We start from the raw sequence: 24,069 nt of genomic DNA on the forward strand, positions 1-24,069 counted from the left end.
CTTAGATGTTTTATTATACATCGGGACTTTGACCAACAGGTCTTTGAGCCTAGGTTTATTTCGATCTTTTCCTTCAATGACCACTACTGGGAGCATGGCTTCCACCATGAGTGCTACTAGTATGCAAACTCCTGTATGCATACAAGGAGGAGGAACAATTTCTATACCTTTTGTTACTCCTAGCACTGCTATATTTGGCTCTAACTCCATTCCATATTCGAGTGGGGGCACCCAAGCTTTTGCCTCTAGCATTGGATTTTTTCCTTTTGGAATGACGACCAATGCAATTCTTTCAGTTCTGTTAAGTATTCCATTAGCTGCATCCACATCTATGACTTCAATGGAAAGTGGGTCAACTTCCTTTACAAGGTTTCCCTTTTGGGAATGGTCATATACCACATTCAAACTCATTTTTAGGATCAATACCTTTTTCCTCTACGGGTCAAAATTATAATCCTTTTCAAGGTTGGACAAACCCTGCGGTTAGTTGGCTTGGAGATGGGAATCAATCATATTTTAGCGAACAAGGGAATATGCCATATTCTTCTGTCAGTTCATTCTAGAACTTTTCTCCCTATGCTCATGCATGGAACCCTTACCAAGGGCTCTCTTCTCCTTTTAACATCTCTCTAGGGGGCAATTTCACTGGATACAGAAATTTTTTGATAGGAGTTGGTCAAACTCCAGTTTTTTCTGGACCACAAGGAGCTCCTTATGGTTCAAGTAGGTCTACGAATTACTTTAGGCAACCTGGTGCTTTCACAAATCCAAGTTATTCTTTTCAGAACGTTGGGAATTCTGCTCCAACTGGGTGGAATCCTCAGGGTCCTCCACGACTACATTTTTTGGCAACGTTAAACTTGATAGATCTTTCTAAATTTACTAACGACCTGATTAGATATAACCCAACCTGGCCTTCGGTCCCAACCAAACATCCCTCAGATATACCTAAATTTGAAGGGAAGACTGGTGAAGATCCAGGTGACCATGTAACGACTTTCCACTTATGGTGTTTATCAAACTCCCTAATAGATGATTCAATTAGGTTGAGATTATTCCAACGTACCCTAACTGGAAATGCGGCTAAGTGGTACATTGAACTCCCAGGGGGCACCTTCACTTCTTTTGATGATTTGGCTATGATATTTTTGAACCATTTTTAGTTTCCAATCCGTTATGATGCTGGAACTGAGCTATTAGCTAATTTTCACCAAGACCAGGCAACCCACATTTCGGATCACATCCACGAATGAAGGATAAGGAAGAGGATCATTAAAGCCAATATTCCACAAGAATTCCTTCTTGAATGGTTTCTTAAATCTTTACAACCCGAGATCTCTAAGGATGTATCGCTCTCTAGTGCGTTCATCGAAGAACATGCTATTTTTAGATCCCAGGAGTTAGAACTTATATATTCTCAATATGGAGTTCTTCAAAAAATTCTACCTGATGGACGATTTGATATGTATAGGGTTCACTGATGGTTCCCGTAGACACACTCGAAACCTTTCTTATGCGGATTGGGTGATTTACTATCCATCTGGCCAGTTGATGGTTTTGAGAGGAGTATGTATCAGTCCTACTTCAAATAATATTGTTGAATATACTGTTGTTATTAATTTACTATCTGAGGCGATATCTCTTGATATTGATTCATTAGTAGTTTATTTGGATTCAAAATTGGTGGTATCTCAACTGAATAACATCTATTGGGTAAGAGATCCTTATTTGTATCACCAATTTCTGAGAGTGTGTTTATTGCAAAGATCATTTGTTTACATCACATTTGTTCATATTCCATGATCAGAAAATTCCTTAACAGATTCTATTGCTAACCAAGCATTGGACTGGCATATAAATAATTCATCACATTAAAACATAAAAAATAATCGAAGTATCATCTGTATATATGATCATCATAAAACCATCTGTATATAGATAGAGTTTTTGTGTCTAAAATAATATACAAAATCGGGACAAAATTCCCTACAAAATTTGGGCTTATGCCCATCATCATGTCTAATAAAAAAGATCTGATCATCTATCTAATGATCTTGCTCAGGATGAGTAGCAAGAAAGAAAATGATGGCATTAGCCACCCGCTGAAATAGTCACACCCAACCCCATGGTACTCCTACCACGCGTCATTGCATCTCCTCTGGTAAGTCCTCTACGTCCACCATGGGTACTTGGTGAGTTAACCTCACCAAGTTTCTTTGGACTACATGGAGGACCCTCTCAGTCTATGCTGCAACCCCTTCGACATCTCTTCCATGATGCCTATGTCGAGGAAGACCATCAGGTCTCACCGGTCCAACATTTGTGTCATGATCAATAATTTTGTAAGTGTTTTGTCTCATCAAAAATATTTTTAATTCATTTATATTGAAAATCCAAAAAAAAAAATCTTAAAATTCAAAAATTAAAAAATAATTTATACCTATGACACCCCATGTTGCGTCTGGTGGCAATACTAGATTCTGGCATAAGGGTAGCCTTCAACTGCAATGACCTATTGTTCCCACCAAAGGAAAAACTCGTCATCAAATGTAGTCCTAGGGACCTCACTGCCCCCTAGTCATTTCATCAAGTCAGCCCATCTTCCCATCCATGGATCTCTTGGGCTACTGATGGTGGATAATACTTTGGGATGAAGCCCAGGTACTTTCTCAAAAGATAAGGAACATAAGATAGTTCCGTATCCAAAATTCTTTGTCTGACCCTTCTAGATGGAAGTAAGTTGTTTCTTCATGTTAGTTAACAGAGGTGTACACAAATTGAACACTATAGTGAGACAATCTACTGCAAGGCTCATGGAAACATGCGAAGTGTGATGTAGAGTAAAAGAACCACTTACCCTGGCTATGGTAAATACTAGGATCCTCAATGATAAACTCTCTACATACTTGATTGGAATCTGACTTCCAACCTTTTCAAGGTTTCCAGGATAGTATATACAGATGTAGTCTTCTACTCTGAGACTACCTCTCATCCTTCCAGTTGAGTGCACCCTCTCCCCCTTGTAGAAAGACCTGTAATGAAATAGATGTCCTCTATTTTAATCCTCAAGGGCATATGTTCAATAGCAAATGCATCTTCTTCTGCACTCTAGTAGTAGATTAGCAACTCAAGCAATTGAGTATTCGCCTTCATGTTTGGCATTTTGAAGAATTTTAACAAACCGCATCCTCTCAAAGCATCTAATGCATTTTGATCCTCCATCACTTGGTTATCAATGGCACTATGACCTCTTTCATGCCAGGTAATTTTCATCCTGCAAAAAAAGATGTTTTAAATCATTAAATCCATTTTTTTAATTTTGAACTCACACACATGTGGGTTCATTATTAACACAGTCGTGTATAGGGCCTTCCTATATGCGGGTTACCTATATCCAACCCACGTGTACGCAGAGCGGAAACTTTACACATAATTTCTTACGGTCAAATTTATGAAAAAAATCTAAAAATCATCAAAAATAATAAAAAGTATGATTTGAGGGTTACCTGGAAGATTTGAAGAAATTTGACCAATTGAATTTGAAGAGGAAGCTTACTTGGGGTTTTCTCCACAGCTCCTTGCTCAAAACACAAATGAGAAAACTGTGAGTCCAAAAGTCCTTATATAGGTTGAAAAATGAAAATTATTTTTTCTAAAGTTGGTTTTGCTTTTGTGGGCTTTTTGACCTTTTGTCTTGGAGTGTTGGGATCGGTTGTTTTTACAGGATATTTTGGAGATTTTTTGAGAAATTGCTTCGGTCCCATGACTGCAGACCATCATGGTAGGTATCACTTTCTTACTGGTATATAGGTTAAGGAATATCACTTTCCCTTGCATTTTGCATACTAGCCTCCATACTGCAATACTTTTTGTCATAGTGTCGATCCCATCATGACTTGATTCATAAACCATTTTCACTCGCCAACTCATAAAATCATGATATGATGGTAGATCCAACCTTTACATGGAAATCTTAGTTAGATCCTCGCTAACTTCTATTGCCCATGCTGCTATATTGAGTAAGATCGGGATTCCTCTATAGTCTCACCATGACTTGTGCATTGGAGACTCATTCTCTTTCGTCTTCGCTATTTTCTGGCTTTATACCCTAGAGGCTCCTTTGTGTTGAGTTGTACTACTACATTGCATGTTGACTATTTGCACCTTTTGGCCTTGAACCGGCTTCACTTGGACTCGTGTTTAAGCCACCTTTTGACCATGTCCTCTACAAAATCAACATTGCAATCACTTAACCTCTGCAACTTGGCACACCCTTTTACCCATGGAAAGAACATTCCTTTGAGTGTCATTGACCAATTTCGTCACCTTGCATTGAGCATAGGAATGTTCCTCTCCTAGGAACTAGAACATATGATTTTTGGACAGTTTTTCTTTCCACTATACTATAGCATTCTTTTATTCTTTTTTAGGCTTCATAAACATGAAAAAGACAAAAAAATTATATATCCCAAAAAGAGTGGGAACGGACATTATTTCCATAATTTATGGTAGCAAGAGTTAGTTGTGTCACCCTTGAACAAAGCACTCAAAAAATAATTATTTCCTCCATTGGGATGGGCTTTAGTTTGACTTAGGAGAGCCTTAACCTTGTTATGGAGTCAGTACTCCTCCAATTGGTTATATCTTCCAATCATATGTAGAGTTTTCTTATGCCTCTTGCATGAAAAACTTATACAAAGTTATCATATGCTGCCATGTAGTCATAGTTGAGTCGTGCTTTTTTTCAAGGGAAGTAAGCCTGAGTCAGCCTCTCTATGGTGTCACTTGACCTATTTTTCAGTCGACCATTCTTAGTTGTCAGAGTCATGTCCATTATCACATCAGCTATTTGGTCATTTTCTCGTGCTGGTTTGAGAAGGTCTCCAGTGACTTCTTGCTAGTGGGTCTTGCTCTTACGGACTATGACAAATTTCTTTGAGAGCAGACATAGAGCCACACCCTGGCCCTATTTTCATTATTGATAGGTCACCTTGTGCTCTGCATTGATCAGTATCATGGGTCTTTGATCGAGTGGTTTCCCTTGTGTTTGACATAAGCTTTCATTATCACACATTGGGATTCGTGCAGTACCTTGGTTTCCACTTGACCCTATTAGTGGATTCCTCGCCTCTATGTCAGCTTTAATTATTGGTTGGTTCAGAGGGTTTCTATCATGCACTAGCTACATCTTGTGTACACAGGAAATGTGCTTCGGTTGTGTTACTACATCTTTATTCGTCTGATTCCTTCCACATTATTGGCCTACGGGTTACACTCATGCTAGATTGATGAAGGATGCCTTAATTCCTTCCTTCTAGCGGATCTTTTCCCATCGAATTCAACTCATTGCTTTAGGAACAAGATCTAGAGTCCATTTGGCGGTACCGTAGGGTTTGCAGTCATCAGTGGTAGACTCCTTCGCTATCGATAGTGGGAAAACATCATTGTCTCCTAATTGATAGATTCTTCCAAGTTTTTGACTACAACTCATTTATTCGCACTTGTTATATTATGCTGGGTACCTTGGCTCTAATCATCATTTTTGGTGAGCAGTCTCATGTTTGTTAATGGTATACATCAATGACTGGTAATCAAATTATTTCTCACATGGTCAACTTTGGATCATCTATTCCTAATGTGTAGAAATGTACCTCGGAGGTCGGTGAAGACCTCAGGTTTGCATCAACATTTCTTGGTTCACTTGTCAGTCGCTCTTGTTTATGCTAGTTGAAACCATCCACCTTATATGTTGCAGTTCCTTACAGTGACATTCTATATGTTTTCACCCGAGTTGCAGTGTAGTACCACTTATTCTGCCATTTGACTTGGTACTTTTGGATCAGTTTTATGATTTTGTGATCATCTTCCTACTTTAGCATCATTGATCAGTTCTTTATATGTGATATTCAGACATGTACTTATTTGGATATGATCGGATGATCCATTATGTCTTTTCAGTTCCTTTATACTTGTATGCATATTGGATTCACTTTTGTTCTTGACATGTGGACGTGCTTTACTATCTCTGAGCATGGGTATGCCCGCCTCAGACAACAGTTTATTTCTAATCTCTTTCACTAGCTTCGGAGCCTGAATTCTAGTGAACTCCTTCCCGGTCTCAACATGATTCCTTCTATACACTTAATACATTTCGGCCATCATGTACCCCTTCTGACCTCATATATTAGGGGGGATCTGTTATAGCACCATTTACCACTCTTGGTAGATCTGATGCTCTGGTTATGGCCTAGGGAAACCCTTCCATTCCAGACTTGGTCCAAATTCTAAAAAACAGTGTTTATTTCCCATACGCAACTTTTTCCTATGTTAAAATTATGTACACACGGATCAATATATACCCAACCCGCATATATGTGTTAAAACACTTAAAAATAATAAATCTCCTTAAATTTGGGTGAAGTTTACAGGTTTGACCTGTTACTCACCTACTGCAGCCAGTGGCCCAATTGTTTCCCACCTGAAAAAACTAATTTAGAGAAGTATAAATAAGCCTCCATGGGAAGGCCTAAAGGAGGAGAAGAGATGAGATATTGATATTATATTTGATTGATCCCTGATCGAGTTTGAAGAAATCCCTGTGCCTCGTGCACTCCCCAAGCTTTAGGAAACTCGTGTTTCCTCTTTTGAGATATCCTTCATCCCTCTTATGATATCCTTGTGTATATTGATGGAGGAAGATTGTTGAGGCCGGGATAGGACGGATCTGGAGGACGATTCTGCTTGGAGCTAGAGGAAGACTCAGGTTGTAGTTTTCCACTTTTTATTTAGCTTACATCAATAAAGAAATGTTGTTTTGTTCCTGATATTTATCGTGTTTATGCATTGATCCATGTTTTGATTTGTTTATCAATCTTATATTAATGCTTAATTGTTCATTTTCTTATATGATCTAACGTATATATCATGGACATGCTTTCCGTTATTGCTGTTGTATATGGTTTTCTTGGGTAATTTACAGGTTTCAAGGGGATCAGAAGAAGCAGAGGGTTTGAACCCTACGGGATCTACCCAAACGTAGGACCTTCGGGTAAGGACACTTCTTCCAAGTTCAGTAGTTAAAGCATTTAAATTGTTTGTCTGCACATTTCTTGTTGTTGTATGCCTCCACTCTGTTGGGGTTTTTAACCCAAGGCCCTAGGGTGTTCTCACCCGCAACATGTAGTTATGATGCTTTGGTATGGCCTTAGGCATCCCTTTACCATATAGAATTGATCATTTATTAAAAAAAATAAAATTGAATTCCATACATGACTCTTCCCTTTAAAAAACGCGTACACATGCAGGTACCATAATACAGAACCCACATATATTATTTAAAATATGAAAAACTAAAATAAAATCCTATTTTTTTCGTGGGTTATGGTTTCATCGAAATCCAACCTATAGGAGCCCATTGCCTAAGTGAATCAATTGATTTTTGGTGGTATTTATACACCTCATGGGAAGGCCTAATAACATAAAGGAGATAGGATATCGACATTATAGTCTTTTCGGTCCCCAAATCAAGTTTGATTTTCCCTATGCCTCCTGCACTCCCAGTCATAGGAAACCCTTGTTTCCTTACATAGATTTTCATCCTTCATTATATGGCTTCCTTTTTCACATGCTTAAGAGGTGATCTTTGAGGCTTGGGTTGGATGAATCCGGAGGAAGGTTTCGTTCGTTGTATCTTTTCACCACTCTTTGCTGATATCAATAAAGAAGCTTTGTCTAGTTTTCGATATGTTATGATATCATGTTTTTTATGATTCATGAGTAATATGTCATGATTTATATGTTTATGCTTGATGATCTAACATGTTTATTATGCACACACTTTGAACTACTTTCTATGTATATGCTTCTCTGAATTGTGTTGCAGGTTTGCTCGATTGGGAGGAAGTAGAGGGTTTGGACCATACAAGATAGACATCAAACATAGGACCTACAAGTACTCATCTCAAATGCAAATTTGGTAGTTTATATAGTTTTCTTGCTTGAATGCATGCTTCTTGTTAATTTTTTGCCTTCGATCTTTTGAAGTTGTCCACCCTTACCTTAGGGAATTTTTTCCCGCTAACAATGGCCTCATTAATAGGGATTTTTGTATAAAAAGAAACAAAGTCAAAGCTTACTAAGAGATCCCAAGGTATATCCTTATATATATTAACTCATAAACAAAGGAATTAGAGTTCTTAACGAAGGAATATTATTTTAGTCTAATTCCTCTTTTTATTTTCATTTTTGTATATTTTTATTTCCCATATATATATATATTCCATAACTAACTAATTGTTTTTAATATTTTTATTAGATAATATTATGACCATACTCTGTCCTAATGTTCATTTTAAACTTAAAATATATATTTTATTAATCTTAATTTCTAACGTTTATTTCTAGAACATGAAGCATGTTTGTTATTTATACCTAATGATAGATTTTTTTCATCTTTTTCTTGAGGATGAACCACATTATATGTTTTGAAACATCGACCAACAGCTAATGATGTGATTAATCCGAAAGGCATTCTTAATATCTAGCAATAAGTCTCTTTTTATTGAAAAATGCAGTCCATCATGTTGTTAGAATATGCCTCTTTGGCTGGCCATGATAGATATGTCTAAAAGTCTAGACATTATCATGCAAATGTCAGGCAACAAGCTCTTGAGCTATCAGTTGGATTGAAAAATCAAGTGGATGAAAATTTTCCTCATAAACACAACAAGGAATAGAGAAGCCACCTTGGGTGCTTGTATCAGTTGCATTCAAAGTATTACATAAAAATGATGTTCATTTTTTGCGTTGTGTAATGTTGAAATCACGATTTTTGTTAGACCAAAACCTGCAGGCATTAGTCTCCTCTATAATCACCAGAGTTAGGATCCATGAGAGGCAGATAGTCGATTTCGTGAAACACACGTGAAGCACTGAACCCAGTGTCCAACAATCTCACCCACAACGCGAGCTGGGTGAGTTTCGAACTTGAGACTTATTACTTTGATACCACTTGTTGAAAATATTGAGAGGGGTGTGAATCAGAATTTCAATCCCTAAATAAATAATAGTTAGTGAACAAAAATACCTTTAGGTGAAAAATCCCCCTTGGCATTGATGGAAACACATGTACTCCCCCTGCGGCCGCTGCTCCCCCTAACTACATGCCTCTGATATTCCTATCCTACTTTATCTCCCCCTTTTACATTAATGGAAAAAGGGTGACTCCTCCTGAAATTATACTTGCTCCTGTGGAGCTGTATCTTGCCTCTGCTCCCCTTGGCTGCTTGGTTCAATAAAGAGTATTTTAGTGTGTGCTTGGGAGAAACCCAAGTTTTTGTCAAAGATACTCAAATGTATCATAGGGTAATGGTTTAGTGGATATGTCAGCTATTTGTTCCTTTGTCCCAATATATTATACTTTTATATTTCTCTCTGCATCTTGCTATCGAACAAAGTGATACTTGATAGGGATGTGAGCTTTTTTTTAATGCACGAAAGGGTTCTTTAAGATGTTAATGGAACTAGTTTTATATCACAAAACATCAGAATGGGATCATAAAACTTTACATAAATTTCTTGCAATGTATGTTTCATCCAGAGGACCCGAGTACAATAAGATGTCACCACTATATATTTTGCTTCCATTATGGACAAGGAGAATGTGGACTGCTTCTTGATCAACCATGACACAAGATAACCACCAATATAAAAATTTTCTCCACTGGTTATTTTATGATCATCAACACTTCCTTCCCAATCTACATCTATATAAGTTATGCTAGTTAGGTCATTTCCTTTTGGATACCACAAGACAAAATTTGTTGTTCCCTTGAGGTATCGAAATATTCTCTTCACTACAACAACATGGGATTCTTTTGGTGCTGCTTGGAAATGTGTTGTCTATCCAACTGCCTGTATCACATCTTGCCTGGAAGTTGCCACATATAAAGGACTTCTACTCATAGATCTATACATCCTATGATATGCATCTTTGGATAAGTCATCTATACGCAACTTGCAACCTATTGCCATTGGGTTGCTAACCGGTTTACAATCTTCCATCTGAAACTTTTTCAACATGTCCTTGGTATATTTAGCTTGACAGATAAATATTCCCTTGTCTTCTTGAGATATTTGAAGTCCCAAGAAGAATGTCAATTAACCAAGTAATGACATTTTAAATTCACTCTGCATATCTTTTGCAAACTTCTTCCTTAAAATCTGTCATCACTGCCAAAGATAATGTCATCTATGTATACTTCAATAATTGTCAAGCTATCATGTTTGAACTTTACATAAAGGTTTCTATTATCTTTTTTTGCTCAAGTAAGATTAGGCCCTTCTATTTAACTATATGAAAAAAGTTACATAATATACATATAAAGGAGTTATTGCCCTCAAGAAAGTCAAGCCCCACAAAGCCTTTATACCTGAGCCATGGACCCACAATCCGAGCCGAGGGCCCATAAAACCTTTCAGCATTACCTCTGTGGAACTAGAACTCTCCATGACTGTTTGATCATTCTACAAAGATCTAGCGGTCAAGAGGCTATATCGGGTGTCCTTCATGCTCACCCTTTAACCATATACACGGACCCAAAAAAAGAATGTACCAACTCTAGTAACCATTTCGGGTCCGACTTGGGAGATAACCTCCGGGCTGTTTATCCGCTCGAAATCCACCGGATTCACGCGATCTCGAAAGGACTGTTCAACTTGCATGGAACTTAACTGCACCTTCTGTTATAGACATTTTTGGGCCCTACAACCCCAAGCATGAAATGTCCATAAACCAAGGGCTCCTATGTCCCTAAAAGTGTTTTTCTAACCCCTAAAGGAACAAGTTCAATAGATTACAGCTTCTCCTAGAAGTTCTCCATGAGAAACTGCTCAGAATTGGTCAAAACAAGATCATTGCAGCTACTCCACTGGCTAAGTGCGTTGCATCTCACCTAAACACACTGTGACGGTGCGTTTCATTTCAAAAGTCCCTTCTGTGGGGTGCAATGGGCAAGAAATGACAAATGGCAGTGTCATTCCGCGAGGTGGAGAGGCAATGGAAGCTTCCAGAATCTTCTCCTGTGACACTTGCCTCACTGAATTCGACCAAGGATGAGTAAGAGGCCATCAGTCTCCAAGTGGAAGCAAGAACTATCAGAGAGAAGACACTAATCAAATCACAAGCTGACTCATCCCCCTTACAGATATCTATATATGGATCCCTCATCCCAGAGATCTAGAGGCTGGAATTTTGCATATTGTAAGGAATTGCTGTTGGTTTCTTGAGACAAACATCAGATTGTTAGGTGATCTAAGCTTTGTTTGAGGTGAAGAGGGGCTTATTTGCTGGGAGGTTGATGCTGGGTCGGAACAACTGGTTGTAACTCCCCTTGGCTCTTTTCTTGTTTATCAATAAAAGCTATTTGAGTTTTCCTCCATGCTTTTGTATCATTGATGCTTGTTACATTTGTATGGTCAATTTACATCTGATCCTAGATTGTTTATGATTATAGATCCATGTCTTTGTATAGTGCTATGCTTCTGTGATCTTACAGGTACTTTGTGAAGCTGGGCGTGCAAGGGAGCAGGTAGCTGAGGACTATCAAAGAAGAGAGGGATCGAATCAAGAGATTAGCGCAAGACAGAGATTGGTCTTTCTGTTCCTCTCTATCTATAATTCATAAAGGAAAAACAAAAGTAGCTTTTCTCTGTTTGTTTCTAAGGCAGATGTCACACCTTAGTGGGATAGAGCAGTTCTATATAGACACTTTTCCCTGTAACAAAATGGTGACTCCGCTGGGGAAATAATTAGTTTGTTTGTTTATCATTCTTTGTTGTTTGTTTCATAAACGAGTAGCATTCGAACTGCATTTGCCATAACAAATGCAAAGTAGACAACTGCTACTTCAATCCATCTACTTGATCTGTTTATGATTTAAACAACTGATTCACAAACTATCTGATTGCCCTTGTGATAGCTCTTAGATCCTCCTTAGATCTACCCCTGATTGTTGCATTACTGATTGCTTTTTGCTCGGCCAAAACCCAAGAACTGAACTGCAAACTGTGACCCGGAACCCGAACAGAGTCTCGTTTCTGGCCCAGCACAGGTACTATTCAGAGATTCTGAATTTCAGTGCACTTCCTGAGTGGACAACCTGCGCTACATTTCAGATTCTCTGTGTTATAGGTGCACTGATCAGACTAGCTCTTTGTAGTTGTGGCTTCTGTGGTTCATTCTTTCCAATTCTATTCTTGAATTTTGCTGCCTGTGATCAGTATATGTCTGTTTGAAACCCCTTTTCCTTGCTTTTATTCTGCCTCCTTTGTACAAAAGAACTGTAGATGTTTTTGTGTGTTTGTTGAGTCATTTACAGTTCTCCTTTGCAAAAGTAGCGTAATCGTACTGTCGCCCTTTGGTTTGAAACTGTCGCAAGTGTCGATTTCAACTGTAGGAAAAAGTTTAATTGCTGTTCATGGTCGATTATCCTGTTACTATTGCTTTTGGTTTGAATTTGTAATTTTCTAGTGTCAAAAACGAGTATTCAGTTCAAAATCGTAAAGTGTTGTGATCGTCTCCATTTTTTGATTTCGAAGAGAAACTTGTTTATATTTGTCGCTTGAAAAGAAATTCAGATTTGTGCATCAACTTTCTTTTTAACATTCATATACTAAGAAAGTCGAAATAAAATACATGCATGTGCATTTGCATATAGACAGTCTGATTGGCTTGATTTAGGAAAGTGCATTTAGAGTGTGCTCTTTGCTCTTTGTGAAAAGATTCTGTCTTTCTTTTCCCTAGTAGCTAGGATTTTCATTACATAAAGGAGATAAAAAGTTTGTTTATCATCTTAGATTGCATTTTAGGAATTACATCTACATTTCGTGGTGAACCCGAAAGGCAAACTTCATAAACAAGATCAACTTGAAATAAATTCAATGAATCTAACAACGCTTTGGAACTTAACGCACAACATTTAGAAGTCTAGGCTGGAGACATATTCCGGCGTCGTAAAGCCTGGTAACTGTTGTTCTCACTGATGGTTGGGTGATTCCTCCACTTTGAGACGATAAGTGCCAGTACGGACTTGTGCTCCCACGTACTGTCGAGCATATTTTGGGAGACCCCAATAGGCTTAATCCTTTATCCATAGGAAGCCGTGTCTGCCACCCTATCGATCGCAATGCACTGAACACAACATTCAGGAAGATTGACTGTCGTACCGTAAAAAGTATTCTGCAGTTTTGCGATTGGTTTGGTACTCCCTCTACCTAGATTTCCAAAGCAGTCCCTTTCGTTCCTTTTCAGACTCCTTAACGGAAAAGGTCCATCTGAGCACTTGTCACTTCAGGCTCATTAAAAATCGAAGGAGACTAGAGTCATCTTTTGTTTTTTCTCGACTCTTAAAAACTGAAAAAAAAAGTTGTGTCAAAGCGTCTAAAATTCATTTAATTCGGAAACATACTTCCCCTTTATTTTAGTTGATCGAGTAATCCACAATCGTGGAAGAAAGTCAATTGAAACCCCGTCGTTCGCGGAGGCTTACGAGTCAACCGTCTTTGTCTCCGGAATCGAAGCTAGTACGGACAAAGCGAACTCGTTTAACCGGTTCCAAATCTACTATTAAAGTTAGAACAAGTGTTCCAACGACATTAAAGACTCCGGTTACTCCAAACATTTCTGGAATCCCTGCCTCTAGAGAAGAAGTTCAGCAGCCACAGAAGGACAGTGATACTGATCCTAGTCTGAGAGTAAACACTTGTGTTACCGAACCAATTCCATCTACAACCCGTTCGGAGAGTCTTGCTCTTCAAACATCTGTAGCTGCCGATTCCATACCTTCTTCGGCACCAGAAATATTCTACGGACCTGACGGTCTTCCCCTTCCACCTGGTCTGATTGCCATAGAAGAAATTGTAGAAGATCCTCCAACAAGTACTCCATCGCAATTTGGAGTCGGGATCACTCTATATCCTTCTTCATCAGAAGTTAGTCTACCACCAGCGGAAGCTCCTGTAGAATTGCTAGGTAATCTTTTGGATAGACTACAAATGTCTGAACAACCATCAACATCTAGGACTGTATCGTCTGACACAGCAACGGCAGAACTCCTTGCTATCACTCCGACAATGTTCGCCGGTATACCATATGTCCCGACTAGCTCTCAACCGCTAGAAGGAGCCCACTCAGGGGCTATTTCGACAGTATGGTCTGTTCCTATTTGTTCATCCGGAATAATATCCGGAAACTCTTATGTTGAGTCTCAACAAATTGATCCATTTGGAGGTCAATTTGGGCAGTCCGGCCCCCAAGGGCAAACAATTCCCTTGAGTTCTGGATTACCACCGTATGGGGGTCAGTATACCCATTCATTATCCCCTCCAGGAGGATATCCATACGGAAGTTCACAACAACATTCAAGTTATACTGGAATTACCTCAAGCGGTTGGGTACCAATACTACCTCAACAACCAAGAGTTGTATATTCGATGCAACAATGCTTACCTATGTCAAATATACCAACTACGCCAGCTATTGTGATGGTGTCACAAGTTCAAGCACTGCCTATTGTATGCCAACCTCAGGTTTCTCAGGTTGTAATGCAACAGCCCCTTGACCCTGCGACTCAACCACAATCGCCGACTGGTGGAATGACACAGGTTCAGACGGGTACAATTACCCCTCATCTTGGTCAAACTGTTAGTGTCGGTCAACAACACATGGCTTCACAACCATGGCTAGTACAATTCCAACAAGTATACCAAGGTTCTGAGCAACAAATCTTTGCTAATAGTGGACAGTCGTACATTCAAAACGGTCAAAATCAACCATTTTACAATGGTCATGCCCACCAATCTTACCAAACATACCAACATCAAATGCATTATGCCGGTATGCAAAGACCAACTACTCAGGCAATCCCATCTTATCCTGGGTATGCTTCACCTAACCTGAATCAGCAGTTACCCTTTGTGGCAACTTTAGAGTTACCTGATTTAAATAGGTTAACAAACGATCCAATCGCTTACGCCCCTTGGTGGCTGGCGATTCCGCATAAACTTCCATCAGATATTCCTAAATTTAATGGAAATCCAGGTGAAGATCCATCGAATCACATGATGACCTTTCATCTATGGTGTTCATCAAACACCCTAAATGATGATTCAATAAGACTTCGCCTCTTTTAGAGGACATTAACGGGTCCAGCAGCAAAATGGTACATCGAATTGCCTAGAGCTTCGTTTGACAACTTCAGTACCTTAGCCACAACCTTTTTAACCCATTTTCAGTTACCAATAAGGTACGAAATGGGAACAAAACTTCTTACCAATTTCAAACAGACAACGGCCACTCACATATCTGATCATATACATGAGTGGCGACGTCGTCGTAGAATGGTAAAAGCATATGTCCTCGATCAGCTCTTAGTTGAATGGTTTATCAAGTCATTACTACCTTCCATCACGGAAGATGTGGCAAAGGGGGGAGTCGTAACAGAAGAGAAAGTTATCGCTTGTGCGCAATATCTGGACTTGATTTACACTCAGTCTGGCATGCTCTACGATAAAATACCTGACGCCCCTAGACCGGAATTCTCAATTCCTCCTCCTCCTAAATCGAACAATGACTCTCATGCCGGCAATGGCGTGATTGGCACAACAGACACGAAATCGACAAAGGCTACATCCAAAAAGGCCCGTAAGATTTCAATTCAAAATGAAAAAGATGAACTTCTTGCTTCGGAAGTAAATGTCGTATCAACATATAAAGGCAAAGAAACCAAACAACCAGGGAGCAAGAAAAAAGGCAAAGGGAAGAAGAAGAAACAGGAGGAATCATCACCTGAAAAATCTTCTTCAAACCCTCCTGGAGATAGGAAACCAAAAAATCCATGCCTCATATGCGATGAGGATCATTGGACCGCAAGTTGTCCACACAGAGCTGAGGCTAAAAAATTCTTCAAGAATTCGAAAACCTTCGCAGTGTTAACTGATCCATTTCCAAATCCAGGAACAAATCTGGTTGAAAGTGAAAATGCTTCCCTGTCTCAAGTGCTAATGTTGTCGATTTCAAAATAGCAAAATGATGCTTTGATATCGACAAGGAACAAAGATTATGGGAATCCACAACTGTCGAACAACAAGGATAAGGATCAACCTAGTAGTTCGACAACAACTTCAACAGAAGTTGCGCCACCCATCATTCCTGAATTGACAATAAAACCGCCAAAGGGAGTAGTACACAAGTCAACGTTTAATCCCTGCACTAGAGCGACACAGCATTATAATATAGTGGAAGATTTGGCCCAATCGCCATCCGCTATGTCGACTCTTGAAGTTCTACAGAATTGCCCATCCCAAAGGCAGGCTTTATTATCAGCCATTGGTGGGATAGACCCAAAGGATTCCAATCTTGTATCCTTCGATCATAAGGGATACGATCCTCAATTACCAGCTCAACTAGCTTTCCTTGTTCAAGTGAAAGCCCTCAACAAAACTGTTCATCGAACAATTATTGATGAGGGGGCATCTACATGCATTATGTCAATGAGTTGCTGGAAAACTTTAGGATCTCCAACCTTGTCGCGATCTTCGACGACATTAAAAGCATTTGACGGAAGGACATATACCCCATATGGTATTCTAAGTAACTTGAAAGTTGAACTAGGAGGTAAAACAGTAGAAATAGATGTTGAAGTAATCGATGGCAATCTTGATTACAACATCCTACTAGGAAGACCATGGATATATGCTATGGCTGCTGTTGTGTCGACCTATTTTAGGAAGATTGCATTTCCCTTTCAAGGAGGGATTACAATCGTCGATCAACAAAACTTCCTCCCCAATGGTTCTCAAGTTACAGGAAGCATTCCCATGATTCATGGAAGCCCCCATTCGCTTCAAACTATCAGAGTAGGCCTACTAAAAGATCCTATACTAATGGGAACTTTCGCCCTTCCACCTCCAATCAACCTGGCGGAAGTAGCGTCGATAGGAACCTGCAATATGATATCTTCTAAAAAGATCTCAGAAAATGATATTGACATGGATCATGCAATGGTTTTTCCCCCAAGGCCAACGGAAATATTGTAGTAATCAGTGTTCCTAGCATGGGAGGCAAACCCAAATCAACGCTCATCAAGCATTTGGATAGATAGGTCTAAAGAATATGGTACCCCTTCAGATCCTTGGTCGCAAGTTCATGTCACCGACGAAGGAATTGTCCAATCAATGGTAATTGAAGGAGCACCATGGAATGATTCCCACCATCGTTCCCTTCTTCTGGATTGTGGAGAAGATACTCAAGATGACCTTTATCATCCTTCAGTCTTTGATTTCCTATCAAATGCTGTAAACACGGTGGATTCCGAGCGAAACTTGTCCAATATTGAAGAGACTATCGCCATAAATATCTCGACCAAAAAAGATGTTGTAGAGAATATTTATGTTGGCAAATGTTGTTCTCCTTCAGAACTGGAAATATATAACGCTCTTTTTCGCGAATTTAGAGATGTCTTTGCTTGGTCATACAGTGAAATGCCAGGCATTGACTTGAGTATTGTTGAACACGAAATTAAGATGTATCCAGATGTCAAACCAATACGACAACGGCTAAGCCAGGTGCACCCCAAGAAAGCCGCTGCCATTAAGGCAGAAGTTGAAAAACTTCTCCATGCTAGTTTCATCTACCCGGTTCCTCTGACCAATTGGGTATCGAATATTCTCCCTGTTATGAAAAAACAAGGAACAATTAGAGTGTGCGTCAATTATAGGGATGTAAATCAAGCTTGTCCAAAAGACAACTACCCTACACCCTTCATTGACCAGATAATTGATGAATGCACCGGATGCGAAATCTTTTCATTCATGGATGGATTCTCCGTGTATAATCAAATAAATATCCGCCCATAGGACCAGTCAAATACTGCATTTATTTGTCCGTGGGGCACGTTCGCATATCGAAAATTACCCTTTGGTTTGAAGAACGCAGGGGCGACGTTTCAGAGAGTAATGAATTATGCCTTCCATGACATCAAAAACATCATTCAACCATACCTCGACGACCTTCCGGCTCATTCGCAAAAGCGGGCTGATCACCCGCAGCATTTAAGAGTGATATTTCTACGTTGCCGACACTACAAGATACGACTCAATCCACACAAATGTGTATTTTGCGTCAGTTCTGGTCGTTTACTTGGCTTTGTAGTCTCAAAGGACAGGATTCGTCTCGACCCATGTAAGGTCCAGGCAATCATAAATTTGCCTCCACCTTCGAATTTGCTTCAGATTCAGAAACTCCAATGGAAAGTGAACTTTCTGAGGAGGTTCATTCAAAATTACGCTGAACTTGCTAAAGGTTATACACGTCTTTTGAAAAAGGAAGTGCCCTTTGTCTGGGATCAGGTTGCGCAAGCTTCCTTTGATGCTTTAAAAGAATCACTAATGAAAGCATCATTAATGTACGCTCCTGATTATCAAAAAGATTTTAACCTGTATCTGGCTGCAGCGGATACGACCATCGCAATGGTTTTAGTTCAAGAAGTCGATAGAATTGAACATCCTATATATTATTTAAGTAAAAACTTAAATGATACAGAAAGCAAATATTCTTACGTTGAAATGCTACCACTCGCAGCTGTTCAAGCGATACAGAGATTTTGACACTATGTCCTCTTTCGGAAAACTACCATTCTGTCAGATTGCAACCCCATGACTTATATATTGTCGCGACAGTTGCTGGGGGGAAAATATTCAAAATGGATAGCAATTATACAAGAGTTTGATCTGGAATTTGTAAAATCCAAGTCGAAGAAAGCTCTAGTTTTCGTAGAATTATTGTGCGATCTCCCATCGTCGTCCAACGATGAAACATCCGAAGAAACAATCGTGGACGAAAATTTGTTTCTGATATCCTCAAGCAATGAGTGGTATGGGGATATAATAATTTATCTCCAAACCCAAAAATATAGGCCAAACACCTCCCACTCCGAACAAAAACGTATTTGATACCAAGCAAAAGACTACATGATCGTCGATGATACACTTTACCGTCATGGTATCGATACAGTTCTGAGAAGGTGCCTCACCCATGAGGAGGCCGAAAAAGTCCTGAATGATTGTCATTCAGGCACGTGTGGGGGGCATCAATCTGGATATGCTACAGTGCAAAAAATCTTACGAGCAGGATACTTCTGGCCAACAATGTTCAAAGATTGCATAACTGTAGTCAGAAGTTGCCATGCTTGTCAAATTTTCGATAGCAAAACCAGAAGACCACCCGCACCTCTGCAGCCAATAGTGGCTGTTGGGCCATTCGCCAAATGGGGCATCGATTTCATGACATGTAACCCCACCTCGACCGGGGGGCATGGGTATATCATAGTCGCAGTTGACTATTTTACCAAATGGGCCGAGGCGATGCCTACATTAGATAATACTGGTGAAACAGCTGCCCTTTTCTTTTTCAATCATGTAGTCGTCAGATTTTGCGTACCACAGGCTATAGTCACAGATCATGGATCGAATTTTCGCAATCACATGATGGTTGAATTAGCTGCCAAACTAGGGTTGTCTCGCGACAACTCTACCCCATATTATCCGCAAGCCAACGGACAAGTTGAAGTAATCAACAAGGTCCTAAAGCGCATGATGCAAAGGATGATTAGAGTTCACAAAAGAAGATGGCACCTAATCCTGTACTCAGCTTTGTGGGCTTACCGAACATAGGTAAGGAATGCAACCGGGTTTACACCTTTCCAACTGGTATATGGCCTGGAAGCAATCTTACCAATCCAGTGCGAAATCTCGTCTCTCAAACTCGCAATTGATCTCCTCCCCGGAAATCCAGAAGAAGAAGCTCGTTTCTTGGAATTAATCCAATTGGATGAAACCCGTCGTGATGCCACTTTGGCTAACGAAGCCCATAAGAAACGAGTCAAGGCGCAGTTCGACAAAAATGTCAAACCCCGTGTCTTCTCAGAAGGTGACTTGGTCTTGCTTTACGACCAAGAATCCGATAAATTGGGAGCAGGTAAATTTAAGTCTTTATGGATGGGCCCTTATATTGTTAAATGAGTGTTAGCAAAAGGAGCCTATGAGTTAATGGATTATGATGGAATTCCACTGGCACAACCTCGTAATGGGTTGTACATCAAGAGTTACTATGCGTAATAGTAACCTGTATGCTTTTGTTATGTTTTTGTTTTCGCTAAAGTGTTTATTTTGGTCAAGTAATCCACTTTTTACATTTGCTGCAGATGCCAAACCTATTGGAGTCATGTGTTGGATATGCCGACGAAGCAAGTCGTAGTTTGCGGAACCTATCTTCCATAGCCTGGGCTATTTTTGATCCAAGCGACGAGTTAGTAAGTTTCAGAGGGGTATGTATTGGTCGATCAACAAATAACATCGTTGAATATAGCGCATTGATAGAACTTCTCTCTGATGCCATCACACATGGTATACACCGACTAATTGTCAGGCTAGACTCACAACTCGTAATACTACAACTCACTGGTATATATTCCTTCCGAAACCCAGCTATCTATCGCATGTTCCTAAGGGTTAAGATTTTGGAAAGACAATTTGATTTTATTCAATATCAACATATTTCCAGAAACTTAAACACATTAACTGACTCATTAGCAAATTATGTGTTAGATAGACATTTGCAACATTTATAAAAAGAAACATGTCATCAATGTTTGCATTTGGATCATGTAACTTAACCAAAATAAAACTCCGAAAATAAAAAATATATATATAATTGTTCATGGTTTACACATAATGTTCTGTAACCAAGACAAAATCGGTCAAGTGACCCAAAAACTCAAAATTCTATGGGGCACCCTATTCTAATGATGCTCGTGATAGCAAGTCACAGCCTGTGCAATCATGCGTAAGAGACGAGTCCATCGTCTTGGCACACTAGTAGTATGCCGCTGTAGCCTCAAAGGTAGCTCGTCAGTCCTCACATCTGGAATACCAAGAGTGAGGCCCTCTACCTGCTCCTGTAATGCTGTGAGAGTCTCGGCCACATCAAGGTCACGAAGGATAGCCCTTTCGACAGCCTCTCCTGCTGGGGCGGCAGCTGGTACTCTCAGGCGAACTACTGGATGAACAGGACCAACATCTGCATGTACACATGAGTTTGATTAAAGTCTTGATAGAATAAAGCATAAGGACATTATAAATGAAAAACGATAAACAGAAATATGGTCAAAGATTTTACCAATGGCGCCCCACTGTTCGCCATCCGGCAGTACTAGATCTGGATCACCCCGGAAGTCCATACTAGGATATGGATACTCGGAATAAACCATCTCCTGATGATCAAACCACCTGAAGAAGGTATCAGAAAATGAAATTTGAGACTGACCAGCATGCCTAGACATATGGTCAACCCATCTCTGCATACGTGGTTCAGTAGGTGAAGGTAAATCGAGTGCAATATACTACGGCTACATCAGTGGTATCTTCTCCAAGGCAAAGGCGGTCAAAATAGAACCATACCCAAAGTTCTTCAACCTCCCGCTCTTTATCTTGGTCAATTGTTCTTTCATCACAAGAAGTATTGCGTCACACCAGTTGAACACCTTCGCTTGGAGGCATTCCAAGGGATACTGCATATAAGATCAGTTGGCTACATGAAGAGCCGCACCACCAGCCATCCTACCAAAAGTAAACAGAATAGTCCTGAGGGACCTGTCAGTGACATCACGGATGATGATCTTGCCGTGTTTACTCGGCTGAGATCCTTCTCTGCAATACCGGCGAACATAATCTCTCACAGAGTCGCCTCCTCGGGCCGAACCTGATAAAGAGATGGGGGCACCCCGCCTTGACAAGCCAGTCAAGAAATATATGTCTACTACAGTCAAGGGGATAGATTTGCCCCTGATCTGGAAAACCTGGTTGGTAGGATCCCAAGCATCGAGCAAATACTACAGTAAGTTGATCTGTTGTCTCATGCTAGAAATGCGGAAGTACTTCAGCAAGCCACAGTTCCACAGTGCGTTTACTGTAACTGGATCATGTAGGGCAAGCATGTCCTCTTCTTCATGCTCACGTTCTCGCCATGTAATGGTCATCTTACTCCAAAGATCTCTGAAAAACAAACAAGAGAAGAGTTAGATCCTGATTTTGGTAAGAAACAGGCAAAATTTCCATCAAAAATTGTGCACAGAATTCCTTCTCTGCGCCCATCGCACCTACATCAGTGCTTTGGGTGCATTGCATGTCAGATGCCCTTCAAATTGGCCAACATTCAACGCACCTTTCGATACACAGAGGGTGCGCTGAAGGCAGAACGATTTTTTCAAACCCCAGGGGCTCAGAAAAACTAGGAATCAAGCTCAAAATGCAAAATGGAAACCATGAAATGAAAGAGTTCAGGTTTAGCTCCTACCTAGTCTAGACGGCGCCGAGAATCGTCCACAGAATCTCCCGAAATCAGCTGATGAAAATCAAAGGGGGAAAGCACCTCCAAAGCTCCAACAAACCAAAGTTCAAATGAAATGGTAAAATGAGAGGTAAAAACACTTTTTCATTACTTTTTACGTAGTTCAAAGTAAAATATTAGTGTTCTAACTCGTTTTCAAGCATATATTGTTCATTTCTGACTAGTTTGATGAAGCAGTTGAAAATACAGTACAATCTTTGAAAGAACAAAGCTATTTATGGTAAAATCAAAATGGGACCATTCAATCGAGCATTTTTAGCACATAGTTCAAGCTCGTTAAAAAATAAACATAGGACATGAGCAAATGTTTCCCCCCGCATTTAAGCTCGTTAAAAAATGAACTATTCCGCGGTAAATAACCATCGTGAATGTAGTACTTCAGCCGTTAAAGCCTTGGTCGTGTTTGCACCGTCACCTCCTCTTTTTCATTGGCCGATCATTCACCTCCATTTGATTGTTTACCCATTTTGAGGAACAGCTGCGAAGAGTGATTTCACTAGCCATCCTTGTGACACTGCCGTGATTGGAAAATTCCAAACCTTACCTGGAATCAGCTGCTACCCTTTTTATCACTCGTTCCTCAAAAGATGAGTCTCCTTTAAGCTCTTTTCAATTGACTCGTAAAATATGAAAAGATTGCCGAGCCATTGGCCTCTCCAGCTCGTTAAAGAGACAGGAAGTGCTATCCCTCCTCTAGATTTTAATCTTTTTGGACTTGAGGGATTATTACACAAAAAGATCGAGCGCTTGTTTTGTTCGGCTCGTTAAAAGTATCGAAAATCCATCCCTTCTGTATTGTTTTATAATTTTTCGGACCTAAGGGATTAGATGACGAAAAAGGAATTTTGGAGTTACCTTTACATTCCTTTTCAGACTCTCTAAAATTGAAAAGGATCGAGTTATCTTTGTCGTTAAACTCATTAAAAAGATTAATAGCGACAAACTTGTCTATAGACGAGAACGAGTTTCACTATCGCTAGGCTCGTTAAAACATAGTGATGGGTTTGTCCGAAGGGAAAATTATAGAACAAGCATATGCTATCCTCCTCAAGCTTGACAAAAATAAAGAGGTACTGGTCAGCAATGACTGGGGAAATTGGGAAGAAAAATTGAAGAAACTTTGTTGGTAGCAAGTCGCTCTTGAACATGACACTTCCACTCCGTGTCCGAGTCGGGTTGGGTTGTTTCATTCACCGGTCACATCACCATGGTCACACCATACCATCCACATTTGGGGTTAATGCTACCAATCCATCGCATCAGTGTCGCCGATATGTTCAAGAGAAGTCATTCAGTGAATTCACCTGTGTCTCACCCACTACCATACATTATACTCCATTCTTTCATGACCGCCACCCTGAACCTTATATCACCAGATCGTTTTCACCTCCATTAAAATCATTTGCTCTGTTCCGTGTCATTGATGTGGGATTCATTAAGGCCCTCCTGTGACGGATCACTTCTTGTCGACTTCAGCTCATTATCCAAGAAGTTGATCTAGGAACACCCCAGTCAGTACTTTGAAGCTTGCATGCCTCAATGGCAACTTTCTCACTTCCGGCAACAGGTTTACATCAATGGCCTTCAACCGAAAGATTTTGAGTGGT

General features: G+C 39.9%; 1 pseudogene; it reads right to left on the bottom strand.

The window, feature by feature from the left end:
* LOC149220570 (auxin response factor 16-like) overlaps positions 1–24,069 on the bottom strand; it is a 106,356-nt pseudogene that overhangs the window by 65,375 nt on the left and 16,912 nt on the right.

The sequence above is a fragment of the Pinus tabuliformis genome, chromosome Q, assembly GCF_031772625.1.
Source record: "Pinus tabuliformis cultivar Carrire ecotype Pingquan chromosome Q, CPIR1, whole genome shotgun sequence".
NCBI lineage: Eukaryota > Viridiplantae > Streptophyta > Pinopsida > Pinales > Pinaceae > Pinus > Pinus tabuliformis.